Genomic DNA, 12378 nt, shown 5'->3' with positions numbered 1-12378 from the left:
TCTCAACAAATGAAACTGATTTGTAAAAATGTTACATGGAAAAAAGACAAGAGGCATTACACATACTTCTGTAAATCAAGAAAATCTTTAATAAAAAAGAAAATAAAAAAATAATGGCCAACCAGATGTCTGTGTTTATACCAGTTGACACACACATTTAGAGTGTATACTATCTGAAATTAAAAGTGAGATAGAGAGGTGTTGCTGCTCACCCATATGGGAAACAGAGGACACAGAGCTCATTGCCTTGGCATTTTGTTGTTGTTGTTCTATTTCTTCATACTTGGTGTGATGTCCTTAGTTTCCTCTCCCTCCCATCCATATGGGATAGAAAGATACCACTAAGACCACCCACTGACAAAACACTGGTGATGACTATTTAGCAACAGAGGTGAAGGGTTTGAGGTCTTCTGTGGTCTCGGAGGCCTTCAAATGACATGTGACACAACAGACCATCTAAGCTCTTCTCTCGCCTTCCTTTTGAAAGCCTTGTAGAATATCCATAGTTTCATGATGTCACAACTTTCTGCATTGTTGCGTCACTGGCAATCAGGGATACAGAGTGAGAACAAGGAAACACAGAACAGCATGACATTGCAACACAAAGCAAATCCTGCTGAATATTACAAAATAGAGCTAGATGTGTGGTTGGAGTCATGTCAAAAGAAGGAGTGGGAGAGAAAGGATCAGTCACATCTTGGAAGAAAAGCAAGGTTTATAAAGGAGTTATAATCTATAGAGAGGAAATTTTGTTAGAAGACTTAAGAGCTGTAGAGTCACTTGCAGATAAGGCCTGAGCAGCATCAAGGAGAGAGTTTGCAAACACATACCCTCCAACATTTCTCAGATGAAAATAGGGACATCCTAAGGAAAAGTGATGGGACACGGGTGGCGCTGTGGGTAAAACCTCAGCGCCTAGGACTTGCCGATCGTCAGGTCGGCGGTTTGAATCCCTGCGGCGGGGTGCGCTCCCGCTGCTCGGTCCCAGCGCCTGCCAACCTAGCAGTTCGAAAGCACCCCCGGGTGCAAGTAGATAAATAGGGCCCGCTTACTAGCGGGAAGGTAAATGGCGTTTCTGTGTGCTGCGCTGGCTCGCCAGATGCAGCTTGTCACGCTGGCCACGTGACCCGGAAGTGTCTTCGGACAGAGCTGGCCCCCGGCCTCTTAAGCGAGATGGGCGCGCAACCCCAGAGTTGGACACGACTGGCCCGTAAGGGCAGGGGTACCTTTACCTTTACCTTTAAGAAAAAGTGGGACATTCCAGGGTCAAATAAGAAACTGGGACAGCTTCTGTAAATCTGGGACTGTCCCTGGAAAATAGGGACACTTGGAGGGTTTGCAAACATGACTCAGCTGCCAGCTCTACCTAAAGAAACTAGCATTACCACTATCAAATAAATCCGAAAATAACATAGGAACATAGGAAGTTGCCTTAATAAGGAGTTGAATCCACTGGTTCATCTCACTCAGTAGTTGTTTGGATTTGATATCCCGCTTTATCACTACCCTAAGGAGTCTCAAAGCAGCTAACATCCTCCTTTCCCTTCCTCCCCCACAACAAACACTCTGTGAGGTGAGTGGGGCTGAGAGACTTCAGAGAAGTGTGACTAGCCCAAGGTCACCCAGCGGCTGCATGTGGAGGAGCAGGGAAGCGAACCCGGTTCACCAGATTACAGGTCCTCCACTCTGAACCACTACACCACACTGGCTCTCTCAATACTGTCTCCACTGGCTGGCAGTGGCTGTCTAGAGTTGCAGAGAAGGGCTGTCTCTCAGCTCTACCTGGAGATCCCAGGGATTGAACCTGGAATCTTCTGCATGTAAGACGGATGCTCTACCACTGAGCTATGTCTCTTCCCTCCCCCCCCCCGCCTTGGAAATCCAACTGGAGAGGAATTTCCTGCACTGCGGTTGCTCAGTCTTCATTCAGCTACTAATTCTACCCATAGAGACTCGGCCCGCAGCATCCACTATTAGGCCTTGCCCACATCACACACCTAGCGCTTGGGAAGTATGGGGTGGTTCTCCACAACACCGGGAGACATGATCAAGGCTAATACCATCACAAAAGCACCGAGTTTGTTTTCTAAAAAAAGGGGAAAGAACTCCAAAGGGAAGATAAAAGGATGTAGTGGCATTTGACGAGGGCAGTGTTACAGCTGCACCATTTCAATTTGATACTGTAATTTACACTGTGACCTGTCTATTAACCCCAATCCCCTCTCTCACTGTTCAAGATGCACCTACTACAGCGATTCAGGTGCGGCTGAATAGCCTCTGTCATTGTCCTGGCCTGCCATGAGGTTTCTCAACTCAACGCTACCCCTTGAATGACACTCTGTCATTATACTATATTTAGGTAATGAAAGGTGTAATTTAGCTTTGTTCTGTTGCAAGCCAATCCGGGCCTTGTATGCACTGGGATAGGTAATAAAATAGGCGTGCGGATATAAAAAGCCTGAATAAGCATATTATTCAGCGTAATTTCACAAGCCAAAACTGCTGAAAGAACCGAGGGGTACAAAAGCCTCAGCCACTTCAATGCCTGACAACGAGAACTGTCATTAGGGGACTGTACAAAGAGTCAAGATTAAGGCTGGACACGGGATCTACGTGGCCCATGATTAATCAATCCCCCTTATGCTATGGAAGCTGCTCCATAATTGATGGCATTTGGTGATGATTGCTTTCCAATTACAGGACTCTCTCCTGTCGTTCACGGGGGAATATTGCTTTGTACGACTATCATCAGCCTTTCCAGACAAAGCATTGTCCTGGACTTGGCATCTTTGTGGAACTGTCCTCCTGTCATCATAATTGTTCTGTCTGGACATTGTTCCGGACTTCAGCCATCTGCTTTATCACACCCCCACCCCATTCTCCGCAGGAATGAATGTAACGGATAAAGGATCATCCTGGCAGAAGAGATAATGAGAAATAAGCACCCGATGGCCAAATTAGCCATCACACGTTCCTCTAACCTGAGTAACTTTATCGCAGAGGAGAGATCTCACAGAGCTTGTGCTAAATTCATCATTGCATCGAAAGGGGAGCAAATGGCAGGTGCCTCCTCTGCTGCTAGCCGGCAAACTATTATCAGAAGGGCTTTAGGGACACGGGTGGCGCTGTGGTCTAAACCACTGAGCCTCTTGGGCTTGCTGATCAGAAGGTCGGCAGTTCGAATTCCCATGACAAGGTGAGCTCCCGTTGCTCTGTCCCAGCTGCTGGTAACCTAGCAGTTCGAAAGCATTCCAGTACAAGTAAATAAATAGGTACCACTGTGGCGGGAAGGTAAACTGTGTTTCTGTGCGCTCTGGCTTCTGTCACGGTCCTCCATGTGCCAGTAGCGGTTTAGTCCTACTGGCCACATGACCCGGAAACCTGTCTGTGAACAAACGTCGGCTCCCTTGGCCTGAAATCAAGATGAGCGCCGCAACCCCATAGTCGCCTTTGACTGGACTTAACCATCCAGGGGTCCTTTACCTTTACCTTACCTATTGGAAAGGCTCTGTATAAGAGGGCTGCATGCATCGCTAGAATATCACACGCAGCAGATAGTGCAAAAAGTGTGCGTGAGAGAGCATTGTTGTGAGAAGGAGGGTCTGCAGGGGTCTTACCTAAAGTGCCTTCTCCACTTGTAGAAAATGCTGCAGTTCAGGTTCATAGCACCAGTGGCGTAGCGTGGGTTGTCAGCACCCGGGGCAAGGCAAGTAATTTGTGCCCCCTAACCCGTGGATTTGCGCCCCCTAACCCATGGATTTGCGCCCCCTAACCCTAACCCCCAGATGTTGCGCCCAGTGCGGCCGGCCCCCCCTGCACCCCCCACGCTATGCCTCTGCATAGAACTGTTCTGTTTCAATCTAGCCACAATTCCCTTTGCTCCTGACCATTGACAAAGTTAGCAGGGAGTCAAAGTTTGATGGGAATCAAAGTTTATAGCACCTGGAGGGCATCACTTTAGCTACCCTTACACCTGCAAAACTTTAAGGGATTTTTTTTTTTACTAAATTTTACTACTTATTTTTTAAAACACGTATGTATGATTATATACCAAGGTTGTCTCTTGTCAACATTGCAGAAAATTGGAATATTGAGTCTTCCTACAAAATAGAAGAGAGATATTTCAGTGTGAGTGAAAGGGGGGAAAGAGGAGGCGAAGTTGCTTGCCACCAGATTCTTTTAACGCAAGCGGCAGAAAAGAACTGAATGACGAAAAGGGAGAAGAAACTTTAAGAGAAAGTAACTCTGGTCTGTCTGCGTTTGGTTTGCATTAGTTGCTAGTCCTGTCTACCCAGCCCACCTAGCTTCCATAAAACTGGAGAAGTGAACATCCAGCGATCTTATCACCTCTCCGGCTTTGATCCATACCGGTTACTACCTTTAGGGATTCCTTGCCTTTGATAATTCTAGTTTATCATTCCTTGTTACTTTTGACCAATGGGCTTAAGTGAAGAAAGGAGGAAAATACCTGAAATGCCAGGAGTTTAAACAAATGGAGGAATTTGTCAGGCATTCAAAGTCAATTTTGTCCTTTTAAAATGAATCTTGCCCCAAGTGCTGAAACACCATTGTTTTAAAGCAGTTAACGGCATTTAACATCAGAGAAACTCATTAACTTGTTTCAATTGGTGTAGCAGGCGCCTCTTGAGAGTGGCACTCTCAAGAGCACAGTTTATCCCAGTCATGGGGAAATGGATGCAGCCTTTGTGAAAGGGCTATCATCAGGACGAAGCATGAATTATCCACCCTGTTGTTGGAAAGAAAGCATTTGTCTTCCACAAAAAGCTCACATCGCATCGTCATTTCTCCTATTTGATTGCTCTCTGCTTAGGCATGCATTTTATAGGGTTGCCATATTTCCAAAAGTGAATTAGTTTTGCCCAAAGTTGTTGGGCGTTTTCGGTCAAATTGCAAAAAGAGAGAGAGAGATTTTTGAGCTATTTTTAAGGGAAGTCGGCAAAAACAACACTGCCAACATCGGATTTTCCTGGACATTTTGCCGATTTCTGCTTGGACACTGCTTCTGACTGCAGTATTCTGGGTATGTCCCTATAATTTTGGACACAGGTAAAGGTAAAGGGACCCCTGACCGTTAGGCCCAGTCATGGCCGACTCTGGGGTTGCGGTGCTCATCTCGCTTTACTAGCCGAGGGAGCCAGCGTACAGCTTCCGGGTCATGTGGCCAGCATGACTAAGCCGCTTCTGGCAAACCAGAGCAGCGCATGGAAACACTGTTTACCTTCCCGCCAGAGCAGTTCCTATTTATCTACTTGCACTTTGACATGCTTTCGAACTGCTAGGTTGGCAGGAGCTGGGACCGAGCAACAGGAGCTCACCCCGTGGCGAGGATTTGAACCTCTGACCTTCTGATCGGCAAGTCCTAGGCTCTGTGGTTTAACCCACAGCGCCACTTGTGTCCCATAATTTTGGACATATGGCAACCCTATTTTGTAACATCTGCATGGCATTGCACATACCTCTTTATTGCAAAAGCCTGGTGTAGAAGGCCAGCAGGAATTCTGCTTTCCTGATTCATGTGTCAGTAGCAAAAGAAACAGCACACCACCATTCATTTAAAAATACATCAGAGTTTTTTCAACATGCATAAAAATTATACTTTAAAATGAAGAATAATGTGTGAGATGGCCTGAAGTATCAATTAGCAACAGACACAGGAGGAAGCACATTAAAAATAGTGTCAATTATTATTAGTATAGCTAAAAGGGTGGGTGTCTGGCTGTTAACCAGAAGGTTGGTGGTTCGAGCCCAACCAAGGACGGCTGTAGGCAGGATTACTATATTGTAGGGGGTTGAACTAGATCAAGCATAGGCAAGCTGGGCCCTCCAGATGTTTTGAAACTACAATTCCCATTATACCTGACCACTGGTCCTGTTAGCTAGGGATGATGGGAGTTGTAGTCCCAAAACATCTGGAGGGCCAAGTTTGCCTATGCCTGGATTAGATGATCCTCAGGGTCCCTTCCAACTCTACAGTTCTATGATTCTACGAGTCATTGAGTTGTTGATTTGGAAGAGCCCAACTCAATGCATTGCAGGAATATTTTGCCCAATGACCCTGTGATTAAGAGTCTCATGCTCTACTAGGAGGCATAATACTGTATTTTAATATTCTTTTGGAAGCCACCCAGAGTGGCTGGGGAAACCCAGTCAGATGGGCGGGGTATAAATAATAAATTATTATTATTACAGCATGGGAGGTCTATGGGCCTTCTTATGGACTCTCAAAGGCATTTGACCAACTTCTTTTGGTAACAGTATGCTAAGCCAGATTGACCTAGTGCCATAGTTTCTGAATGTCTTACAACATTGTATAGAACCTCCAACCCACGGGCTAAATTGGGCCCATCACAGGTCCCAGTTTTGCCCACCAGGTCATTTCTCCCAAAGCATGCCCACCTTCTTCACACCATAGGTGACATCAGGATTGGCAGTGCAACCAAGTTTACTGTTCCTACTGCTAATGGTACAAGATTGCATGAGGGCACTCAGAAGAGGAAAGTTTTACCATAAAGTCAAATCAATGAAAATACACTTTAGTGAAACATGGACAACAGAGTGTCATTCAACAGCACAATGTCGATTCCTGCTCTCGCACCGATTTGTTACGTAGCTTTGTTACAAGTTACCATTACAAAATTAAGATTTACCTTCAAGCTCTCTGGGGAGGGTAGTACAAGAATGACTACAAAACATTTGAAAACCCAGGGTGCCTTATAGTTTATAATTTTCATGTAGCTCTTACACTGCAGCATGGCCTACAGCTGCTATTTTGTAGTGAGCAACACACTATTTTTTATACGCAACAAGGTAAAAATTATGCCCATTTAATTCAGAATGCACATCTAAGAAAATGATGGCTGGGAAGCGCAAGAGACAGGCTCAAAAATCATGGCTTTTAAACACTCTTCCAAAGAATCCCAACAAAGTTATTGATCACTCCCCCTCCAACACAAAAACGGGTAGATTATATTGCTACAGAAACAACTGTCACATTGATGTGAAGAGCATATATCCTCTGCAAACTATTGGAACTAGTGCTGCCTTGTTAACAGTTTCCACCAAGCTGTTAACAAGGCAAAGAGTAGCATTTTCCACCTGAAGTTTAAACAGGTTAATTATGTTTTTCCTCTCCATTTGCACAGAGATGCGAAGTAGCCGTCAAAAGAATGAACCCGGTATGTGCTTCTTGGCAGGGAAATCCTTTTAAGTACTTAAAGTCATCTTTAAGTTTGAGTCATTAGGATTAGTTCTGCACTGTTTAATGTTAAAGGAAATAGGTAGATAATGAAACAACTCTGGAGACAAGGGGAACACCAACTGCTAATGGGACATCAAGTGCTGCATGTACTCAAAATATTTACAGAAAGAGTTAACATTGCTTCCATCCTTTTATCATCCCTGTTCAAAGCAAAGCCGCCTCCTTTTATCAGATCAGAAATATTTAAAATCATTACAAATAATAATATCTTTCAGGGAGTCGATTGGGATCTGAGCAATCAGACCTACCTGCGTGCTTTTAGGCCACAGCTAACTGTTTCCGTCCATTGTTTTAACCGAATTCCTTTTGGAAGGTGAAGGAAGTTGCTGCTTTATTTTAGAAGTACAGAAATGTGAGCCATCTGAAATTAGGCATCTGGATTGTCTCCTCTTGTGGTATAGTTCACGTAGTGTTTTGAAGAGGCAAAACAATGGTAGTCCTCGATTGAGTCTGCTCTCCCTGAGATCAGCACTAACACATGTGCATTAAGTCATCATAATAATAATATTAATAATAATACAGTGGTACCTCAGGTTAAGTACTTAATTCGTTTCGGAGGTCCGTTCTTAACCTGAAACTGTTCTTAACCTGAAGCACCACTTTAGCTACTGGGGCCTCCTGCTACCGCTGCGCCGCCAGAGCATGATTTATGTTCTCATCTTGAAACAAAGTTCTTAACCCGAGGTACTATTTCTGGGTTAGTGGAATCTGTAACCTGAAGCATATGTAACCTGAAGCATATGTAACCTGGGGTACTAATGTAATTATTATTATTATTATTAATTATTATTTATAGGCCGCCCATCTGGCTGGGTTTTCCCAGCTACTCTGGGGGGCTTCCAACTGAACATTAAAAACAATATAGCGATCTCCACCCCTCCGCCACTACAGTAGGAGCACCATGTTGACCGGGCACCCTAAAAAGAACTAGGGTCTGATAACATGGAAGAACAAACCAAAGCAACACTCTCCCACTCCAATTAACGCAGAGCCAGCCTTGGCCCAAATGGCATCCCATGCAACGAGCAACTTAATTGCCTCCTTTCCATTTGCTCAGCTGTGAAGCCCATTGTTTTTTTAATTGCATGTGCAGCCTATCGGATGACTTTGACACACAACAGGCCACACAAACTGCTTGCGCTAGTTACTTCTGCTGTTGAGTGCGTGGTTGACTTGACTATCTTGTGTCTCTTTCTCATCAGCAGAATGGGCTCCTAGTCAGTTTCCAGGCTTAGTATAAAGTACTGGATATAACCTTTAAAGCCCCAAATGGATTGGGAGTAGTTTACCTGAAAGAGGTCCTGTTTCAAATGCCTCAACCACATGAAGGGAAGCTGGTAACCACTAGGGTTTGAAAGTGGTACCCAGTTATGGAACACCATTGGCAGAGAAGTTCACGCAGGCCCTTTCCTTCTACAGTGGTACCTCGGGTTAAGTACTTAATTCGTTCCGGAGGTCAGTTCTTAACCTGAAACTGTTCTTAACCTGAAGCACCACTTTAGCTAATGGGGCCTCCCGCTGCCGCCGCACCACTGGAGCACGATTTCTGTTCTCATCCTGAAGCAAAGTTCTTAACCTGAGGTAATATTTCTGGGTTAGCGGAGTCTGTAACCTGAAGCGTATGTAACCTGAGGTACCACTGTATATTTAACTCTGGGAGTTCTGTTTTGCCATATTTACATTGCTTTGCGTTTTGTTTCGTATTTAATAGTTTTTATACTTATTTGTTGCAGGCCACCTTCACTTTACGAGGCCGCACACAAACGTCTATAAATGATAAATAAGAAAGTTGAGTAGATGACCTGCAACAGGCACTGCCTTGCCCCAGGTGGCCCCCCACCCCCCTAAATTCAACCAGGAGCTATCTAATCCAACTTATAGGAATCAAAATTGGGGTCAGAATATTTGAAAATGAGAGACAGAGCTGCATTAACGGTCCTATATTTATCATTTTGAAGGATGTGCCAAACTAAGCACACTTAGTTTGCATCCAAGTACCTCAGAGTAAGACCTTTCGAACGAAGTGGAACTTACTCCAGAGTAGACGTGCCTGGATTTGCACTGTTACAGCACATTCCTAAGCATGTTGACTCAAAAGTAAATCCCACTGAGCTCACTACTTACTCCATGGTAGATTTACTTAGGATTGTACAAATAATGCTATGCTGGTAGTTACAAATATATTTATTCACAACAGTGTTCGTATTTAAACCACCATTATTATTTTTTTAAAGAGTCTTGTCCATCTAAATTTGGGCACTCCAAGTTGTGCCCAACACACACATATGACACATATCCATTTATTTGACTCCTAAGAAGTTATGGAAGTCAGATTCTTATCCCTTCCTGAAACTCCCACAGGCTTTAAAATCAGCCTTTTTTGAAACAACACATTCTTGACTATAAGCAGTGCTCCAACTCTGAATATAAGAGGGAGTTCCTTGCATGAGGTTTTGCAGTGATGATGGCAGGTGGGAAGCCAGAATAGCTGAGCTGTTTGCGCTGCTCGGCTTAGATGAGCTGTGATCGTTACAGGGTTCACCACAGACCTATCTGGTTGATGTGGGTCAGTAACACTGACTCAGTGCACCTGCTTTCGCATTCGGTACAATTTGCTTGGGGTGGCGGCTTTCTGGAAGAATCCTCAGCGAACTTCCGAGCAAGTGAAGCTGGAGGCAAAAATCACCAGTTGTTTCCTCTTTTTCAATGCCGGGACAGAAGAAACTGAGCTTGCTAGCAGGGAATTTGTACGACAGTCAGTCCCTGTCTCCCTTCAAACCAGCATGTGGTATAAGGGTAGTAAGGAAGGGTGCCACCAGAAGCATTTATTCACATCCTTCCAGGGGGGGGGGGAAATCAATACACCAAACATGACAGCATGGCAATCACAGCCAGAGCAATCTACTTCTCAAGCAGCCATCAGTCAGCAGATCAAGCAAGTAAAATCCACCAGTTTGATGCCTTGCATTCTCCTGTTATGAAAAAGTAAACCGGCACAGCTTATTGCTGCACGAAAATAATAATAATAATAATAATAATAATAATAATAATAATAATAATAATAATAATAATTTATTTATACCCCGCCCATCTGGCTGAGTTTCCCCAGCCACTCTGGGCGGCTTCCAATCAAGTGTTAAAAACAATACAGCATTAAATATTAAAAACTTCCCTAAACAGGGCTGCCTTCAGATGTCTTTTAAAAAGAAAATAGCTGCTTATTTCCTTCACATCTGACGGGAGGGCGTTCCACAGGGCGGGCGCCACTACCGAGAAGGCCCTCTGTTGTGGCTACCATTCAACATTTTCTACAGGAGATGCAGGCACAATTTCAGCATGTGGGATCTACTTAATTTTTATTTTCCTAGAAGCCTCAGGTCCACCAGTTATGGTCAGGTGCAAAATAGTGGTTCAGTAGGGTGGCCATGCACAAAAAAATGAAAGACAGGGTGCTTCTGACCGCATGCTCAGCTCAAGATGAAAACGCATTTCTGGTTTTCCACCAGGCTTGCATTGATTCAGCAGTCTAACTTGTGTGAGTGGGGTGGGGGGCAGGGAACATTTTAGTCAAGCTATTGCCAAGACAATTGGGATGGTTGCTGTTCTACTGCATATCACCCAGAGATCCAATGATAGGTCCTGATCTGCTTTCTGCCCACCTCTGTTCTCAAGGGCACTGGCTTTCTGAGAGCACCTTCATCAATAACCATATTTTTCGCTCTATAAGACGCACCAGACCACAAGACGCACCTAGTTTTTGGAGGAGGAAAACAAGAAAAAAAAATATTCTGAATCTCAGAAGCTAGAACAGCAAGAGGGATCGCTACGCAGTGAAAGCAGCAATCCCTCTTGCTGTTCTGGCTTCTGGGATAGCTGCGCAGCCTGCATTCGCTCCATAAGACGCACCAACATTTCCCCTTACTTTTTAGGAGGGAAAAAGTGAGTCTTATAGAGCAAAAAATACGGTACTTTCAAAGCACCAAAAGGTGTAGACTCAAAAAAGGAAAAAGGAAAGCGAGTGTATGTGCTTCAGTGGGAACACAGCATCTTCAATGTCTTCCCGCTGCAATCAAAGCAAGGTGAGGCGTCTGTCTCAGGGGGCAGGATCTATAAAGGCAGCAGATCTGCCTCCAAAGAACACATCATCCACTGCTGTAGCAGCCCACAGTGGCACTGATGGTCTCCTCCCACGCTCTATTCCCAGTGTTGATCTTTATTTCTGCCTCACTTGTACCAAATGTAGATCTTCACTCCCCTCTTCCTCCCTGGTGGAGGGGAAGGGGCACCATTTTGTGGTTGGCCGCAGGTACCAAAAGGTATTGGGACGCGGGTGGCGCTGTGGGTTAAACCACAGAGCAAATAAGAAGGTCAGCGGTTTGAATCCCCGCGACGGGGTGAGCTCCGGCTGCTCAGTCCCTGCTCCTGCCAACCTAGCAGTTTGAAAACACGTCGAAGCGCAAGTAGATAAATAGGTACCACTCCAGCGGGAAGGTAAACACCGTTTCCGTGTGCTGCTCTGGTTCGCCAGAAGCAGCTTAGTCATGCTGGCCACATGACCCGGAAGCTGTACGCCGGCTCCCTCGGCCAATAAAGCGAGATGAGCGGCGCAATCCCAGAGTCGTCCGTGACTGGACCTAATGGTCAGGGGTCCCCTTTACCTTTACCAAAAGGTATTGGGCTCCTTCATGAACAATTTGCTTCTTTTCTTTTTTTACACAGGTATTAACTCTCAAGCCTGACACATCTTTGAATGGGAAGAATGTGAGTAAGATATAAATTTATAGAAACTGACAGGAATCGTGATTCACTTGCCCTGCTGTCTCAAGGCTTCTCTCTCTGCTTCCAGCAGCATTGCCTTGCATTCCCATGAGCGTGAACTGTCTCCAGAATCCACAGGAGAGAGCTTTCAGGCGAGATCCTTCTTTGATGTGGCTTACAGGTGAAAGAGGAAACAGCTACCCCACCCAACCCCCCAAAAAAAGAAAAGGGGGAGGGCGATACCAAGCACTTTATGACTCACACACCAGAGAGATATTGTGCAGTGTGAATAACTGGAGGATCTTAACATCCCAAATGTTGCTTTGCAAGCTTAAGATGAT

At 45.0% G+C, this 12378-nt stretch overlaps 1 long non-coding RNA gene across 1 annotated transcript; it reads left to right on the top strand.

Annotated features, from left to right (window-relative positions):
* The first annotated feature begins 262 nt into the window (after positions 1-262).
* Positions 263-12070, top strand: LOC309528897. The gene is made up of 2 exons (XR_014217969.1): positions 263-713; positions 11999-12070. It is a non-coding gene; the product is annotated as an uncharacterized lncRNA (long non-coding RNA).
* The last annotated feature ends 308 nt before the right edge of the window (positions 12071-12378 follow it).

Source organism: Podarcis vaucheri (genome assembly GCF_965113315.1).
Source record: "Podarcis vaucheri genome assembly, chromosome: 3".
In the NCBI taxonomy this organism is placed as follows: domain Eukaryota; kingdom Metazoa; phylum Chordata; class Lepidosauria; order Squamata; family Lacertidae; genus Podarcis; species Podarcis vaucheri.
Note: the sequence above shows the minus strand (reverse complement) of the source record. Positions and strands in the feature narration are given on the sequence as shown.